We start from the raw sequence: 16,550 nt of genomic DNA, 5'->3' as shown, positions 1-16,550 counted from the left end.
TCATCAGAAGGGTGATGGATGCAATTTATGTACCATTTTTTATCTAATTTCCAGGTGATTTTGGGTACATAAAATGTTTCTTCCTCTGACACTAGGAACTGTACTGGCCAGTTAAACTAGGTTTCTGGCTGATCTGAACATGCTCCAAATGTGAGAGTTGGTGAGCATGTGGAAAATGAATATGCTTCATAACGTACATATTCATAACTGCTGTGCTTTTTATGGAAACGGCAGAAATGTGCCACATGGCTGTGCTATATCATATGGATTTGGTGGTTGGCTTATCTAATTCTCCATGATTAGCGGAATCAGAAAAATGGGAATTGCCATATGTTGATCCAGACCCATAAACCAATTGTGGCTTGGAAGCTGGGTTTGGGAGGTGAGAGGAGGGTAACTGTCCAATCTTAGTGGCAGGGATTATTGCAGGCTGATTCCCCAAGATTGTAAAATTGGTGGTGTCATTGCTGCTATATAAGGGGGATTGCACTAGGACAGGGAACAAAAAAAAGGAGACAAACAGCACAGACAGAGAGGAGACAGAGAGGAGAGACAGACCATCAGGAAGGCTGCAATTTACCATCTGACAGCTGTAAGGAGATACCAGAGGAGATTGCTGAGAGCGTATCTGGGTGGAGCTGTCTATTCCTAGGAAGGGTCCTATGGTGGAGAGCGGGAGGCCATTTTTGAAAGTGGAATAACCAAACCACTACCTAATCTTTTCAGAGGGTCCAGAGATGCAGCTGGCTTTCCTGAACCTTAAACAGAGGCTTGCTATATAAGTAGAACTGAGCTCTGGGAAACACAACTGTGTGGGGCAAAACTGTGTAGATCCTTAGCCTATTTATCCAAAAATATTAAGTAATTAATTCCCCATTTGGCAGAACACTACAGGGAGAATTTTGTTAAAATTCGAAATTAACAAAGCTCATTTCACAGTGTATGCTGAAAACTATAGCCTATACATTAATTGGGTAATCTTTGTTATCCAGCTTCCCCAACACAGGCCTTTCAGTGAGGGGGCTCAGAAATCCCCAATTCCCCAATCTGTTAAACAGTTTGTTGCATATCCACTTGAGTGGGGAGGGAAGGAACTCCCTGTGTTAAGGGTGGCTTCTCAATAAACAGTTACAAATTGGGGGTTGGGGCCGGGATTTAGCTTCCTATTCCTGACCCATCACAAGTACATTGTGACAGTCCATTCATTTTGATGCAATTGCATTAGGGTGGAGGGAAAGTCATCTTTGTTTTGTTAAAGTGCCGCTAGGACTTGACTCCTGAGTTCCGCAGAGGTGTATAGGTAAAATAATGAAGAGTGTGTAAGAATGTATTTGAGTGAGGAAATCAAGCAGGAACAGGGGGATTTTGCCCCTGCATAAGAGAGAGATTAGAAAGTTAACTGGCTAGAGTTAATCAGGCCTTGAGGAACCCTGAAGCGTTAGGAAATGGAAGCGCAACTGTGGATCATGTGTATTTGTAGAGTGCACGTTCACCTCCAGAGAGCATTTGGTGTGATTGACAGATAACATGGGTTTATTGTTACCCAGCTTAATGGTGCTTTACCCTTAATACCCCTATTCCCATAAATCATGTTGCCCTCCCCATTTACATTTTATACCCCAAAGCACTTTCACACCAAACCCAATCACTCTACACTCCCAACTTCTTCAGCACGGACTTTCCCCTTGCAAAAAGATCCCAAAACGCTTAAAATACGAAATGGAATGTCGGCTTTCCTCTAGACGATGAGAACACTTGCACCCCTAACTATGACATCATTCCTCCTTACGGAGAAGATCCCATCTACTACCACAATAATCACCTCTAATATTAGTAATACTATATGGTGCCATCTTTCCCCACCACTGTGGAGATCCACCTAACCTCAATATCAATAAAAAACAAATACTAATCAACACAATATACTTACACACTGCTGCGCTTTCTTTCCATGGTACACTCACATGATCTATGAGCTGCGAGTCCCCCTAAAGCTGCGTCTCCCCTCTCAACTGCCTGCACCACCCCGGGTCATTAGAAGGGCATGGGATCAGACAGCACTTTGATGAATGAGGCATCTGCAAACCTCTTCCTTTAGTGCACTCGATCTGGTCTCGGCCGGCCTGCTTCGCCCCCTTCAAGGCATGCTGTAGGGAGCGCCCTAGTTTTTCAGGGAAACTGGAGTGTCTGCATTCTCCACCAAATGTAAAACTGCGGTCCCAAAAGTATACTCCAAGAAAAATGAAAAAGTAATCAAAAAGGAGTGCACACCATGCAGGAAGGAACACAGCTTTATTGGTCAATCAGCTGGGAGAAAAACAGACTGCTCCATGTAAGAACTGGACTGGACTATCATGTTCCAACTCTGCCCATGATGGGCTGCAATTTTATAGCACCAAAAGCACAACTGACAGTATTCTATAGTTGCAACATTTTAGGGCAATTCTGACAATATTATTGTCTACTGGTTCATGAGTCCGAAGGGACCCTATACATTAATCATTGGGATTGGACAATACATATTGGGAACTCAAAGCATAACATCATGATGTTCCACTGCCCCTCAATGACATCAGATTATGCTGAATGGCAAAAATGTTGCTTTTTCATTGGTTGGCATGCCCAGTATCCAAGTCGATAACCGACTTAATGCTGATTGGAGCCCTACATTGGATACAGTTCAGGCAAGAGAATCCCACTAAGACTGGCTAATTATATTACAAGGAAACACCAGCAATGTCAAATACATTGTTGCAGCCCTCGGCACACCCCATCCCCAACTCTTGATTTGTTCTCTCCGTTCCTCACCCCTGGTGCCAGCCACTTCCCCACCTCCCATCTCATGCCAGGTGACAGCTCTGCATGAAAAAACATGTGAGACACTTTTGGTAAAATTCAATGTTATCTATTTTATTTGCTCTGCCATCGTGTATTCACACCGTTTGACGGCTAGGAACGCACCTATGGTCTGTCTTTTGTTACCCAGTTCATGAGATACGTCTCCCTCGCAACATCTAATGAAACACTGTGAGTCTGACCTTAGTTGTTCAACGTTTCTCCTTTCATCAGCATGAATTCAATTTTACTGTGAGCTGTGGCTTTTGCTAGGCCTAGCAAAAACAATGCAGATCTCCTGCACACTCCTACAACTACTGTCTATGCTAAATGCAACTCATTCGCACCTCAGCACCAACCCTACCTAACTCTATACACTAATATAATGTGTGTTAACAATGCAGGTCACAGAGTAGGAAGAGGTGCACTGTTATTAAGACCTAGAAGCAAACAGGTTGTGCTCTGCTTATTCTAAAATAATTCAAAAACAAAATAGATAATACTGTGTCACACCAAAAGTGTCTTTTGAATTAACATAAAGAGAAAGAAAATGCATAGGAATGCAAGTGCAAAGGAGTGGCTGTGTTGCAGTTGTAATTTTTTCTGGTGCACATTTTGTTTCTTGCATGTATTTCTCTGCGCAGTTTTTCTGAATTGTAGGAGCGTGGGTGTGAATCACATACTGATGGGGAGTAGGTTCTATAGTCTTGGGCCATAGGCAGAGAAAGCTTGTTTTCTGGTCCTCTCCTTTTTGCAGCAGCGGATAGCAATTCTTATTGTGACCTGGCTTATGGTGGTGCGCTGTCCACTAGAGGCTGAGTTTGTCCATGACATAGCTGGGTGACTTGAGGGCAACTGCCTTATAGATGATACAGAAAGACTTTAAAGTGATTTGTGTGTGCACTAGGAGCCAGTGAAGATTGATAAGTGCCGTGGTGATGTGGCCATATCTGTGTAGAACCTAAATGGGGCATGCGGCCATGTGTAGGACACTTGTCAGGGGCGCATGGGAAGATGATGGGAGACCTTAAAGGAGGGCATTTCCCCCATCCAGGTGGGATAGGACCGGTGCTTGAACAATGGATCTAAAGATGTCCAGAGGGAGGAAGGGCTTGACATTCTGCAGAAGGAAGAGTTGATACCAAGCTGTCTGGCTTAGCTATGTGTGTCTTGAAGGAGAGGTGTTTGTTGATGTGTAACACGAGGAGGTGAGCTTGGGTGTGAAGCCCTCAGGGTTCATGGTTGATAGCCAGGTCTGTATGTCTGGGTGTTTTGTGTTGTTAGTGAGGAGTAGGAATTCCGTCTAGGGATCTTTCGTCACCAATCTTATGTTCTATCTCATAGATCATGTGATCCAATCATGTAAGCATAGGGTTTGATTGTGCACCCAAAAAGAGACTATTCTGACCCTCATTTCTACAATAACAAAACATTGACCAAGCCATCTCTATTTGCTCAGAAATAGACAGTGTATCAGGAGGTCCCTCAGTACACATCAGCCTGAGGGGGAAGATGCAGAAGATAGATCCAGCTTTGTGTGGTTCTCTGGAGGAATCCTCTAGTACTTTTAGTTTCACTACACTTAACTGGTCCCTGATTCTGCACAGCAAAGTTTACTTTGAGCCTATCAACCCACATGGCAGCCCCTTGAGTTATAGGACTTCCTTCTTAGGGGTGAGCTACTACTGTGCTTGTCCAGCTGCTTGATAGACCCATTTGACATACCCCTGTTTGAAGCTGGCCAAGCTGCTATTGTGCACCTTTGACCCACTCACAAAATTCTAGATATGTCACCCAAACCTTCCTCTTCCCCTACTTTTGAACCACATTTCAAACATGTAGAAAGCGCCTAAAAGGCCTAATAGATACTTTCGACAATACTACAAAGAACTAAGGTGTGCAAGCTGTGGCCTTTGCATTATTCCTAGGAATCCTAGACACCTAAAACTCTTGACCTTAACTTGAACCCTCAGGAGGATTCATGTGCCTATTTTTCCATCCTGAAATACAATCCCCACAATATTCAGTTGGTATACCTGTGCAGCTTGTGTTAGCTGTATGCTTTGCCATAATGGGGTTGGATTTCAATGTGTCTAATTATTGTGTGGGTTTATATTATATAGTGTATTTGTATAGATGCTTGTTTGGACATTACCTATCTGTATACTTACCACATTACCTCTACCAAGTTTTACATCAATGGAAAACATAGCATGCAATTGCCCCATGCTAGCTAAGGTAAATGTGGTGTACTCCCTACTTTTCCCAGTGTATCCTTTTTGAAGGAAACAGCTGGGCACCAAGGTGTGGAACCTGTTTAACAATGTTGCATTGCAGCCTTTGCTTAACTTTGTACTATAACTTCTCAGCACAATATGATTTCAATCACGTTGGTTCTACTAAATGTATCAATACCAGGCATGCATACTTTGTATGTATAGTTGTAGCTAAGGTACCAGGGTTAATAAATGTATCATGGGTTGGAAGCCCGCGGGTGTCCAAAGGGTGCCGGGGTGTTTAGCTCCCGCAGGTGGTATCCGGCGACAGAAGGGGGCTGTCTGCCACTACTCCGTTTAATACAAGTGAAAAACTGTTTGGATCGGAGCCCTAAAGAACGAAGAAAGGTGAGGAGAGCGACGGGAATATGGGGCTCTAATTGACTTTAAATGAACTATCACTCCTAAATGTCGTACACCGGCTCATGCTCTCTTTGTTTTTTTTATTTCTCTTCTTGTCTGCATTGATATTGACATGGCAACAATTTCAGTGGCCACGGCGGTCGTGGCGCATCCACCATCACTTCTCCCATTAACCCCCACAAAGTCCAACTACACTCCATCCTGGGAAGCCCAACATTTTACCAGTGAAGCATAGGCTGCGTAAGCTGCTGCCCGAACATAACACAGATGCTTAGTTAGGTGGGGGCAAGTACAGATGCTGTAGCTCTGTAATGTTAACAGGTGACGCCTACAAACTGATTAGAGAAATCAACTTTTTTCATGAAGGCGCCCCACCCATTCTGGGGGAAAAGGCCAGCGTTGATGCCAATGGTTCTAATACAGCTTACATCGTTGAGGGAAAGGCTGATTTGCATGAGGAAGGGCCAGAAACTGCTGGTGCAATAATGAAATACAATCATAGAGGGGTCTGGCAGCAGACGTTGCTCCCATGAAGACCTGCGACAAAATGACAGTCCCAGCTCTATCATTTACCATCATTTCCACTGAGCCCTTTATTTTCTGTTCTACTATTAAACACTGTCCTGAGAACTGTTACCCTGAGCCTCCAGAGAAACTAATTCAAGTGAAGTTTCCATTCAACTATGTGTTCATGGCTCCTGTTTTTCTCGTAGTTTCTTCTCCATAGCCACTATCAGATAAGAGTACCTTGAGTACAATACCTAGTCCATTCTACATGGATTTACAAGGAAAGGGAAAAGGAAAAAGCCCCTTGTCTTCAAGGATCAGTCTCACAATGACTTTGAAAGCCCCTATCTATCAATCAGCAGATATATGTGAACTGCAAATTGGAAAAGCACAGTTCCGGGAGGCCACGGCCACTCGCCTACCTCTTTTGCAACCATCTTTCACCCATGTCTGTATCCATCCCGATGGGAACAGTTCAGGAAATTGCCCAAGTCTGTAATTGCTCACTGGTCCTATCTGAATTGGCGGCTCTAAAATAACTGCTGTTACTGATTCTAGAAAGTGGCAGAGGAATTGGAAAAGTACTCTAGGGGACCAAGATTCATGCAATGATACTATCAGCAGGGGTCCTGCAACTTCAATGAAGGAACTATGTAAAGCCTCCAACTCGGACGCGGTCCCAACAAACATGATTGATCTTACTGAGGCGGTGTCCACTGATGTTGGCACCAGCCACGCGACTAACCCTGCTCAGGTAGACATTTTCCAAATATCCCCACGAGGAACTCTTGGGGAGGCAGATCACGGGGGACAGTTGCATATATGGGATGGAAAGATAAGTGTGGCTGTCACTGAAGTTGGGTATACAGCCCCCCAGACCTGTCATTCACCAGAGCACTAAGCCCCCAGAGGGTGAATCAAAGACAGAGAGTGGTATTCATGCATGGCGTCCCTAAACGATAAACTTGAATCTTGAGACTCTCTCCCAATAAAATGTACACCCTGATTGAGGTCAGTTTATGGGTGCTGCTTGCTGATAAGAGCGGACATTATAAGTTCCAAAGATTATCCTGTGGGGAAGTATGCCTCATGATCCCATCTGTCTATAATTAAGAGAACCAAGAATGGTCGTCGATTTATTACGAATTGCCCTGCATCGACGTTTACCGTCTAGCAGCACGATTACAATCTCTGCTTCATCCCTGATTGAGACTGCTCACCCTGTAGGATCCATGCCCCTACAGGGTACTGGGCTCCTTTTTTTGGCACTTTTGGGAGCCAGCACAGTCCCCCTGGGGACCAGACCAGCGGGTGCTAGACCAACAGAGACCCTACAAGGGATGTAGCAGTATTCTTCAAACTCATAAACTGTGCTCCTTACCCACTGTTGCAGCTGCGGCTAGGACTGGCTTGGGTCAGGTAACATGCTGATTTCTGCCTTGAGACATGGGGAACTTTTAGTTGTTTTTGTTTTTTATTATTACCTGTGTATTGATACGATGTACATTTGCATTTTGATGGCCTTATGCCGAATACAGTTAAGAGAGAGAGATATAATGGGTTGAGGATGTATGCACTTCATTTTTGGGGGAGAAATGCAGCTTTGTGTTTGGATGCAGACATGGGGACAGAAACTTTGCATTCAACTACATGAGTAGAAAAAAGGTCTGAGAGCCCCTCTACCAAGAAGGAACAGAGCCAAATAACCTGTTCTCTGGGAAGGTGCCCACTCAGGAGAGCCTACAACCACGTTTTAGCTCACTGTACCTATCACAGAGAAGAAATATCCATTTATATATCAGTGTGGTCCCACCTATGTGGGCTTTCCAGCACTAAAATGCTGAGGAATTATCTTGTGAACAAAAGTATGAACTGCAACCCCAGGCATTTGTTTCAGCCTTGTAAGGCCTCATCAGTTGGGTGAAGCAGTGCTCCTCTAAGCAAAGTGAGCAAGGTAATTTAGGGTGAAACCTCCAATTCCAAAAAATTCCAAAAAGGTCTGGGACCCCCTCTACCAAGAACACACACAGACACATAACCTGTTCTTTTGGGAAGGTGCCTACTCAGGAGAGTCTACAATCACGTTTATGCTCACTATTCCTTTCACAGAGGAGAAATATTAATTTGCATATAACTCTGGTCCAACTCATTGGGGTAGGTCAGTACTGAAATGTTATGAAATGCTAGACAGTTCTCCTCTGGACAAGAGTAATAACAACAAACCAAGATAAGTGTTTCCGCCTAGTCAGGCCTCATCAATTAGGTGAAGGTGTGCCTCTCTAAGCACAATGACCAAGGGGTCCACGTCTGGATTACCCAGCGTAACTTAGAAAATTAAAAGTTACCCAATGCTGAAACACGTGTGTTGGGTTGTTGGCTTTACTCTTGTTCAGAGAAGAATTACATAGCATTTCAATGCTGGTCCAGAATGATATACAAATGACTATGTCTACTCTGTAACAGGTGTAGGGAGCTAAAACATGATTGTAGACCCTCCTGAGTGGGAGAAATCCCATAGAACAGGGTCTTTCACCCATGTTTGTTCCTCGGTAGAGGGGCTCCCACACCCTTTTTTAATTTGTAAAACCTGGGTTTTTACCCTCTGTTACCCAGAGTATTCCAGACGTGGATCTCTTGTTCACTGTGCCGTAAAAAAGGTTCAGCTTCACCTCACTGAGGAGGCCCAACAAGGCCAAACCATGTGTCTGTGTTTGCTGATGGTTCTCTTGTTCAGAGGAGAATTGCCTAGCATTTCGGTGCTGAGAGCCCTTGTGCGTGGGACCAGACTGATTTGAAAATGGTTATTGCTCCTCTCTGAAGGGTGCAGTAAGCTAAAAATCACAGTTGTAGAACCTCCTGAGTGGGCGAAATCACATTGAATAGGCTATTTGACCCTATGCCTGTGCTCAGTAGAGGGGCTCCTGCTAGGCCCTGAAGACCCTCCGCATATGGAAACTAAGGCACAATCATCATATCCTAGTGATACGACAGACACAAGGTTCGATTTTCCAAGTACTATGGTTTATTGCAAAATATGCTCAGTCGGCCGACTGAGTCTAACGTCTCGCAACGTGTGTCACCCAGACCTTGTGAGGCGCAAGAGAGTGAACATCATTCAAACAGTTACATATATAGAAAAAAACAAGCCTTCAAGGCACATCAGAACCGCCCCTAATGTATCTTCTTCAGCTAGGATTCAGTGATTGACAATTATGACAACTATGATACATTATGACACGTTTCTTACTCAATCTATTATTCTTAGCAACAGTTGCAGACATAGTTCTTTGTTATACAGAACATAAAGCACTTGTTTAGCAAGGATATCGTGTTTGTGAGAGAGACATATTCCAAAGCACGTTACCTACTAGTTTCTATTAGTGAACTAGGGGTCAGCCTGTTCTAAGGATGACCCTCGAAGGAGGACCGCTAGAGGAGTATAATTCATGCTTTAACTGCCTGTTTCTACAGCTTTAGTGAGACAGGCCGGCACCTGGGCCACTGATTAAATGCCGTTTCTGCTTGCTTTCAAGGACTCAGTGAGGGAGGAAAACAATGTATCTATGTACTGTTTGGCATTCCTGTCTGGGTTGATCTTACAACATTCAAGCTGTAGCCTCATACCGTGTATGAGCTTTCAGAATAAAATACGTTTGCAAAGCATTTTGACAGAAAAGAAAAAAGCAAATGGTGGATGTTACACAAGATGGACACCATGTGGTTTTACTGACAATTTGCGGTCTTGGTCATGTGATGCGATTGGTTTTCGGCCAATATAATATACCTTCTACACATGGTTAGGGTTGTTTCTAGACTGACACCCCCAAACCCTTGTTTAACTACAGGAGTAGTTTGGGATATTACTATAGTATTAATGTGGGGTATTGTGAGGTTGAAAGACAAACAGTATAGTTTCATGTACATTTTCATTTTTTCTATGACTGTTGTACTAAATTTTCCTGGTGGTGTTTGAATCTGAGTCTTTGGCAATGCCTGATTCTGTCATGAGCACCTCACAGGCATCAAGCCTCTCGAGTTTAGGAATTTCCAATGGCAGTCTCTACCATGTGCAAGAAACCTCACACAGTTCATTCTGTCGGCTCAGCTCATCGGTGACATGTGTGCAGCTTTAGTGTGGCACATCCTGCTGTTCCCCGGAGATGCCCCCACTCAGTCATAAGGAAGTCTTTTGTCCATAAAGGAATGAACATGACACAGATTTTACCATAAAATCTGCCTGCGATCCTGGTAATTAATTCTACCCGCCTTGGAAGTGCCAGGGCTGCCGAGATGGACTGAATTTGGCTGGATGCTTCAATGGTATCAATATTCCTAGCTGGCATCCTCATCCAGGCGCAAGCTTTTGATAATGCCAGGGAAAGTTTGAATGTGGCCATCCCCAGGAACTGGGGGGCCATCAAACATATGAATGGGTGCGTCCACCTAACTGGAAGATGAGCGTTTTCTCAACTTCTGAATTGCCTAAAAAACCTTTACCACTGCTTATTTTCCTTCCCAGTTTTCAACAGTCGATCTATTAAAGATAATATCAGTATTCAAAAGCCACAAAAGACCAGGTCGGCAATTGTCCCATAGATTTATTTAAAAATAATCCTGACATCCTGGCACCCTTACTTTGCAATATTTGTAATGAATGTTTCCATCTAAGAAGCTTTCCTGTTTTCTGGCAAAAAGTCAATATTCTTCTATTCTACAAAAATGGAAGCTGAGACAGCCCCTCAAGCTGTAACCCAATATCGTTTCTAGTTCCTGCAAGAGTTTTATCTAAACCTTTAAAGTAAACTTACTGAATGGACAATGAATAATAATATTTTATCACCAGTCCATCTTGGGATTCTATTTTTAAAAGTGGACAAACCTAATTTTATTAAAAAAGGAAGCCTTATAAGTTACTTTCTTAGACTTGGCAATGGTCTTTGTATCTGTCAGCCCCAACCTATGATGGCCTTGATTAAATCAAGTAGCCCTCCCCTCGAATATTCTATCGATTTCAGCAGCTCCACATCATGACAATTTGGCTGCATTCCAATTTACATACCAGCGCGAAATTACAGGCCGTTTATGATTACCAATGGTTCACACCAGGTTGGCATAATGGCACTGCTACTATTTAATCTATTAATTAATTCTCTTAATGCCACTTGTGTCAAGCCCAATCTGGCACACCCCAATCAGGCAGCACACTGATTGCTGCTTTGCTATATATGAAGATGGCCACATGCTCCGTGCTCGTACCCCAAAGTCTCTCCAGCTGCTGCTTCAAAGGGTTAAACAATAGAAGTTCAGCTTAGGAACTTCTGAGCTGACCAGGGGAGACAATGACAGAACCAGCAATCATCTCCTTTATGCGGCAGGTTGAATTTGTGTGCCTGCCACACATCACATATCTTCAGGTTGTCACAGTTCAAGAAGCAGAAAAGAAAATCCAATTACACAAGACCATTGTTTTGGAACAATCTCTCTCTGAAAAAGCTGCTTGAATTATGATAATGTTTACCTTTAAATGGGGGTTTGTGGAGTAGCAAATACATTTGAGTTATCATTTAACCTTATCCTGATTCATCCAGGACCCCTTTGTGATGCAAGTTCACCCAAACATGTATTGTGCTTGTATCCAATTAATAATCTTTAATAAGACCTGCAATTCCCAATCTTTCATATTTCTATGTATGGTTTTGATATCCTGTGTAATGCTGCTTAACACAGAGCATTCAGGCATGCCCATTATGTCGTGCCGTACACGAGTGGCAATAACAGAGAGGGTCTGAGAGGGCCTGACCTAAATCAAACTAGGAGTAAAGCACACATCTGATAACTGAAATGTTGCTTCCACTACAACTTGCCCAACAGTTAAGGTCCTCAAGGTAACTCATCCACCATTTAAATGTAATGGGGCTATGCTGAAGGGAGGACTCAGCCGGTCGCCCTTCCGTGGTGGTGAATTGATTATCATTTCATTGGGCAGCAGTAACCCCTGTAATTACAGAGTTTAGAGTATTGTTATTCTTGGGTAACACTCTCCCCCGTTCCGTTATACATAGACTTTATAATGAGAGGTCATTTGCTGACAATTGTGACCAGAAAACAACACACTCTTTAATCACGCCAGTTACACCAGGCGAAGAAACAAGTCTGTAATTAGCCAAGGCGTGTGCCTAGCACCTGCAGGGATGAAGTCTTGCTGAACCCTTAGAGGTCTAATGATGCCGCTCTCTTAATATAAACTGTTCAGCGAGAGACAGGGAAAGCTAAGAGCAAGCCCTGGTTACCCTGAGTCCTGCAGCTATCATCATCAGACGGGCTGACTAACCACTTTGTCTAAGTTGTGCTTCTCTGCTTCATTTATTCACAGTGCTTATTCACAGTGCTTAGTCTTTCAAAGGTAAGTGGCCAGTTCTCAGACTAAGGTATAGCTCCCCAGGTGGACTCAACTTCCTGGTGTCCTGGAGGTCATTTCATGTTTGCCAAGAAGAGAAGAGCTACTGAACTACCTGATCCACTCAGGAACTTCCCAATACAATGGGGTAGCCCCCGAAAGCACAAACATGTTGAAGTCAACGCTGTCGCTCTATTGGCCTATGCTGGTGTGTGTTTGTGTATGTGCGTCAAAAGCACAGCATGAGAAGGCATTTAGGGGATTTGGAGGGCAGACTAATTAGGACCAACTATATCTATATTCAATAAGTTAAAGCCAGGAAGCTGTGCTTATTCTGGTGTTCGAGTTTGGAATTCACACCATTTAAACATATTTAAAACACTGGGCGTGGATATCTGCCTTTCCTTTTACCTGGGCGTTGATTCTGTAGATGCTTAATTGTGATGGTGTCATTGTAATTGAAATTCCATTTAAAAAGTCAAATCTTTACATTTGCCAAATTCTACATTTCCATGAATGTTCTCTAGCAGACATATATGTGCAACTATTCCTACCGAACTACAAAAAACAGTTCTGCCCACGGGCAATGTTCGTATTTAATCATCACACACATATCATGCTCCTGTGCTAGAGAACTGATATTCCCATATGAGCCACTTGCCTAGTCACACAGTGCAAAAAGCAGAAGAAAAAAAGGGCAGCCCAGGAAGAGGGATCCGGCTGAAAGGAAAACATGTGGAAAGCATGTCATCTCTGGCATACGTACCATTCCTTTGGATACAGTATCTATTGCTGTTCAATGCTAACAAAAGCATTTAAAAAGTGCTTACATTTGCATATCATGACTTGATGATCATATAATGCTGACTGAGAGGCTTGTGCTGCTCGGATAGACTCATCTGTTATTTCAAGCAATGAGCTTCCAGGTGCCCTCAACTGTGTGGACTTGAGGGTACGTTGTGGGGCCGGTGGAACCCTTTACACGGGAGGCCCTCCCGGCGAGCATATAGAAGGCTGAGTAGCCTGACCACTCCCCAGCAGTCAGATCAGGGAGGGTGGGGTTGCATGTTATAAGCCCCAGCTGATGCCCGGCAGTGCGGTCTCTTTAAGCCTTTACCCTGCCCTTCTCCCCCGAGCACTGCTCATAATTGTACTAATTCTGCAGAGTATCTTATGGGTAAACTGTTTTCCAGAATCACTGGCTTACACTAATGTTCAAAAATATTGCATGTAGTTAGCACTGCACAGCATTGATCATTGGTGAAGTGTGCATTTAGGAATGTACGATGCATGCAGAAGCAGAAAAGTATTTAGGGGACTTTAAAAGGGGCACCACAATGGTCCCCCACCCTGCCTGCCTGATGAAAATATTTCAGCGTGTATTCTGTACAAAACACAGATAGCACATTGCATGGCACTGTCTAGTGCACCACTGATGGCTCTCCGCCTGATGTCCGGCTGCTCTTTACAACAAAGGTCAGAGCTCTGGGATGGTTGCCAGACATTTCGTCGAAAAAAATTGGTCGACCAGACAAATGGTCGAACCAATTTGGTCGAAAACCAAATGGTCGAAATTTTTATTTTTTTATTTTAACCCTTTTTTTCTTTTTTTGGGGGGGGGTCCCCCCAACCCCCTTTTTTTCTCTAAAAACCCCTTTTTTAACTAAACGAAAACCCGAAAAATAAATATATAAATAAAAAAAAAAATTCGACCATTTGGTTTTCGACCAAATTGCGTCGACCAAATTGCAGTCGACCAGTTTTTTTTCGACGAGTTGTCTGGACACCCTCTGGGGATCACTCCTACAAACTGCTGTGTTCACCATAGCATGTAGAGTGTGTGCACTTACTATCGCACAACTCCGGTATCATGTTCACCTTTCTTATGGAAATATATTAATTATGTGCAAGAACCAACATTAACATGTATATTGGTATGCTTGAGTGGCTGGATTGTTCAGAAGATAGCGCAGTCTGTTAACACATTGGAGACATCTGTGTGCACATGCCAGATCACAGGACCAAATCCCAGCAAGGCAGACTCACCCATTCGTCTCTCTGACGATAACAGACACTTTGGTGATAGTAAAACCTACTGTGCTACAAAACAACACACCTGCACCAGAATCCACAAGTTTTACAAAGTAACATAGCATTAACATGGTGCAGCTTTAGAACCGGGTTCCAACAACTGGACAGCCATCACCAATCAAGAGCATAAAGCATGAGTCCGGAGAGGTGATAAGGCAGCCAGGTTTGATACTTTGGGGCCATAGTGTCGAGGCTGATATCTGATATATCACTGTATGACAAGGTGATCCCGAGACAAATCATCTAATTAAGACTATTTAAATGGAAGTGGTCCTCGACGGGACCTGGGAAATATTGTGAATATTGGAATTATTCGTCTGCTTCTTTGACTCAAATAATGCTTTGATAGTTTTATACAATTTCTAATTTTCTTCACATCAGAAATAACAATCTGCAACTCTGCCAAACAATACGTATACTGTAAGATATTTTGTTCTATTGGGGTAAATTTGGTATTTGGCGGTATTTTCTTACCGTAAAAATATTGGTGCTAATTTGGCAGTAAATTAGTCTTGCATTTATACTGGGTTTGGTATGACACTATTTCAATGATCATACCTTGTTAGCTTATATTGGTGGTCATTTTAGTGGTATCTTGTTTTGCAGTATTTATACCTGTGGTATAGCGGTGAGCATGGTTTTCTTTTTATACTATAACCCCATCATAAAACAAACCTTTCCTTTCTATTAGAATACCTCCTAGTTGTCTGTAGAGAGCTCCAGACTTATGCACTTCGGCAGAACTCAGTGATTATATTCAGAGCGCCACCTACAGTTTGTGGCTGGTACTACTGGCGTATGTACATCCAGTAATCTATGTGCCATAAGACATTACTGGCTTATTTACATCCAATAATCCATGTATCAAATTAGATACCTTCCCTTCAGCTTGCAAGGAAGAACACATTCATTACACCAAACACAAACCTCTGCTTTATAACTGTTTATTGCTAGCTTTTTCTTGTTTGCTATTTTACTTGCATTGGTAAACTGGCAAATGCACTACTGCACTGATATGAGCCTCCCCTTTATACATCACATATGTAAAAAATGCATGAATGACACAAAATCCCATTGGTTTTTATAAATACAAAGAGTATTTTATCTTATTTACAAGTCACCATGTCTTACCAGGAGTTAATTTACAAAACCATCTGTAATACAAGAGAATAAAACAGAACAAGCAGGTATTTTTGAAACATGGATTCATGGTCACACATTCTGAAATTGAAGAAAAATAAACATGAAATTATTTCCTAACTTCCCTACACTGCAATAAATCTTAGTCACACACACACGACATTTCACATGGTCCTCACTTGCACTTATCCTACCAAGATTGGTATTTCTTTGAAGTCCCCCACATACCCTTCTGTGTTCGCAACTACAGGCCCAGAGTCAGCGCGAAATTCTTCAGTAAGCTTGTGTGGGAAGCGCCAGTTTATCAATGTCCCATTGCTAGTGCTCTAACACTTAAAAACCTATGTCAGTCTTCTCGGCCAAGCATGAACTAACTGCTTTTTTTATGTCTTGTAACAAAACAAATATCCTATCCTATCCACCCCCTTCTTGACGTGGCTTGTCTGCCTATAATTTCCACGAATCAGAGTAGAAAATATGTGTTCTGTATCAGCCCTCATTTTCAGAACAATGAAAGCTTTAGATTTGTCTGTTTTTTTGTAGCGCCGCGCACAACGTCAGTAAGTGACAAACTGATTCGACTTCCTCATCCTTTTTGCACAACCTGCAGGTATTTGTGTTAGCAAAAACTCTGATATGTAGGATTTCATTTGTCAGTAATATGTTTAGTCTTGCTCTTAGGAAGATCTGTCTTAGTGATCTGCTGGGGAATTTTTTGTAGATTTCCGCTAAGTCGTTTAATTTCCTTTTGAAGTAGTGGCAAGTGACTTAGGAGTTTGTTCTTTGCCGCCTTCTCCAGGGTGCCTATCCAATCAAGTGCCTCTAGTTTTTTTTTTATTCTGAGAGGATTTTGGATTAAATCCTCCTGTGTGCAAGCAATTGACTTCAGTTGTTCTCTTTTTTTGGCTGCCCACAGTGACATCATTTTGGATCCGCCTGCC

Source organism: Ambystoma mexicanum, chromosome 3p (genome assembly GCF_040938575.1).
Source record: "Ambystoma mexicanum isolate Mex_15411 chromosome 3p, UKY_AmexF1_1, whole genome shotgun sequence".
NCBI classification, from domain to species: Eukaryota; Metazoa; Chordata; class Amphibia; order Caudata; family Ambystomatidae; genus Ambystoma; species Ambystoma mexicanum.
Note: the sequence above shows the minus strand (reverse complement) of the source record.